Genomic DNA, 3,419 nt, shown 5'->3' on the forward strand with positions numbered 1-3,419 from the left:
ACCATATCGAGACTATGATCCAGGGGGAGCTAATAGAAAAACAATATTAAGAACATAATTCAAATTAATATTCAAATTAAATTCAAAATTAAATTCAAAATTCAATTAAAAATTCAAAATTAAATTCAAAATTCAAAATTCAATTAAAAACTCAAAATTAAATTAAAAACTCAAAATTAAATTCAAAATTCAAAATTAAATTCAAAATTCAATTAAAAATTTGAAATTAAATTAAATTCGAAATTCAATTCGAAATTAATTCAAATTAAAAGTAAATTTCAACTTAAGTTAAATAAAAATAGATGGAGGATCCAGACTCGCTGGCACCCCCAACTGAACTACCCGACAGGGTAACTGAACCTAATCTACCCGAAATGGGTAAAACAAGAGTAGATTACCCGGCAGGGTAATTAAGGTTAGATCAAAATGAGCTAGGTTTAACTTGACCCACAGTACTGGTGAAGTTTTTGGATGATAGTACGTTAGGGAAGCTTGGGCATCGCATGTCTAGGAAGATATGGCTTCGACCTGGTACATTTGGCCAAGTGGAACTGACCGAAGCTACCCTTAAATGGATCCTAACTAGTTAGACCAAGGTTTAGTATTAAGCTTAATGGGTAGGACTATTTGGGAAACCTCGAAGGCATGGTTACTTTAATGAGTACCTTGTGACTCACCATAGCCCAGAAGTTTATCCAAAAAATGCTTACTTGTTGAACCCAAAGCTAAACCTGAATCTAACACAAAGTTAAACCAGACCTTTAAATTCAACCATAATTTATCTCACAACAATTATAGGATTCCTTGATTGAAAATTTAAATGGGTGAGATGACTAAGGAATTTTAAAAATTCAAACTGATAGTTATTCAAAATTCTTTTCAAAATTATTTGAAAAATCTTTTCAAAATCATTTCAAAATCTTTTAAAATTATTTTAAAAATTATTTGAAAAATCTTTTCAAAATCAGTTCAAAATCTTTTAAAACTTCATTCCAAAATTATTTGAAAAATATTTTCAAAATCATTTCAAAATCTTTTAAAATTCTTTTAAAAATTATTTGAAAAATCTTTTCAAAATCAGTTCAAAATCTTTTAAAACTTCATTTCAAAATTATTTGAAAAATCTTTTCAAAATCATTTCAAAATCTTTTAAAATTCTTTTAAAAATTATTTGAAAAATCTTTTCAAAATCTTTTAAAATTCTTTTAAAAATTATTTGAAAAATCTTTTCAAAATCATTTCAAAATCTTTTAAAACTTCATTTCAAAATTATTTGAAAAATCTTTTCAAAATCATTTCAAATTCTTTTAAAAAAAAATTTATTTGAAAAATCTTTTCAAAATCATTTCAAAATTATTTTAAAACTTAATTTCAAAACTTAATCATTTCAAAATTATTTTAAAACTTAATTTGAAAAATGATCATTTCAAAATCTTTTGAAAAATCATTTGAAAAATCCCTTGAAAAATTAATTTCAAAATTATTTCAAAAATTATTTGAAAAATCATTTGAAATATCCTCTGAAAAATTAATTTCAAAACCCTTTTCAGAAGTTATTAAATTCTTTGAAATTCTAAACTCAATTAATTCTTAAATCTTCAAAATAATGGTCATCTATTTGGAATTCTAACTGATATTTTCAATGTTGTAAATTAAAGTAAACTCCATCTCACACTCACTCATATGCTAAACATGCTTGTTAATCTAGAATGAGTGAGATGGAAAATTAGGAAAATAATTTTTTAACCTCTCATGCTTGAACTCCTGAACTCAAAAATTTATTAAGGCATTAATTAAGGGGGAGTGATTTTGAGTCGGTTTTAAAATTAGTTTTTCTTTAAAAATTTTGACTTGACCTCAAAATTAAAAACTATTTTTGGCATATCTTCGAAAATTCAAGCTATTTTTTAGCTTTAAAATTAAAATTATTTATGACCTGACCTTCAAATTATAACTCCTCTATAAGCTAAATGTTTTCAAAGCTAAGTACTTAATTAAGTTTTCTCTAACTAAACTTAGTTAAATTATTTTCTAAACTTAGCTACTTGGCAAGATATTTTCTCAACGTAATCATTTTTAAGCTGAAAACATAGCTAAGTATTTTCAAATTTAGCTAAATATTTTTTTCAAAAACATTTAGCTAAGTACTTTTTAAAGTGTTTAAAAAAAAATAATAGTTAAGTGTCTCTCAAAGCAATTGTTTTCAAATGCTAAGTGTTTCCAAAGCATTCTCAAAATTTCATCAAAACAGGTTTTTTTGAAAAACTAAATCTTTTTGAAATCACAAAAATTTGCTAAGTTTAAAAACAAAATAACTTTATCTCAGCTAAAAGTATCTCTCAAACTAAAGGAAGAATTTTGCTTTCAAAATTATGATTTCACCAAGCTAAAAGTCTTACAAGAAAAACTAAGTGTTTATCAAAAGTATGCTTAACCCTCTATTTTTCTCTTTGAAAGATAAGATTGAAAATTATCTTTGAAAGTTAAGCTAAGGCCTAAATTTTCTTCACTCTCTTGGGTATTTTTGATATATGGCAAAGGGGGAGAGTAAGAAGAAATTCAAAGAAAATTAAAACGAAAGAAAATTAAAACGAAAATTTTGTTGTGAATGTGCCTATGCTTTATTTATGCCTGTGCTTATTTATGCATATCTTTATTTCATTTTTACTTAACTTTGAATTTTGGTTGCCATAATCAAAAAGGGGGAGATTGTTGGTGCAGTAAGCATCCGACGATCGAACCTCAGTTTTGATAATGGCAAAGGGATTCAAAGTTAAGATTCCTTGTTATCTAACGTGGTTAAATAAGGTTTCAGGAAAGTCCTAACTGCGGTTAGGTAGGGGAAAATCTTAAGGGGGGGCAACCTCAGGTCCTAGGGGGCGGTAACCCTAGGTGAAGGAAAATCCTAAGGGGGGGAAACCTTAGGTCCTAGGGGGCGGTAACCCTAGGTGGAGCAAAACCCTAAGGGGCGGCAACCTTAGGTCCTAGGGGGCGGTAACCCTAGGTGAGGGAAAACCCTAAGGGACGGCAACCTTAGGTCCTAGGGGGCGGTAACCCTAGGTGAAGGAAAACCCTAAGGGGCGGCAACCTTAGGTCCTAGGGGGTGGCAACCCTAGGTGGAGAAAAACCCTAGGGGGCGGTAACCCTAGGTCCTAGGGGGTGGTAACCCTAGGCGGAAAGTCCAGTCGGTCTGGAGGACCGGACTGGCATCAGGTAATCTCTCCTGAAGGGAGTAGGTGAGGACGCGTTCCCCATAGAGGGAACAGTAGGCGTCGGGTCGACCTAGGGTTTCTGGTTGGGAATCCGAAGTCAGACTCGGACAGTCCGAAGACTGTCAGTTCTTCTTTACTATGTTTTATCATATTCTAACACTATCTTGCAGGGTATTTGCTCGGACTAACCTGGTTTTGCAGGAGACG

This window comes from Zingiber officinale, chromosome 2A (genome assembly GCF_018446385.1).
Source record: "Zingiber officinale cultivar Zhangliang chromosome 2A, Zo_v1.1, whole genome shotgun sequence".
NCBI classification, from domain to species: domain Eukaryota; kingdom Viridiplantae; phylum Streptophyta; class Magnoliopsida; order Zingiberales; family Zingiberaceae; genus Zingiber; species Zingiber officinale.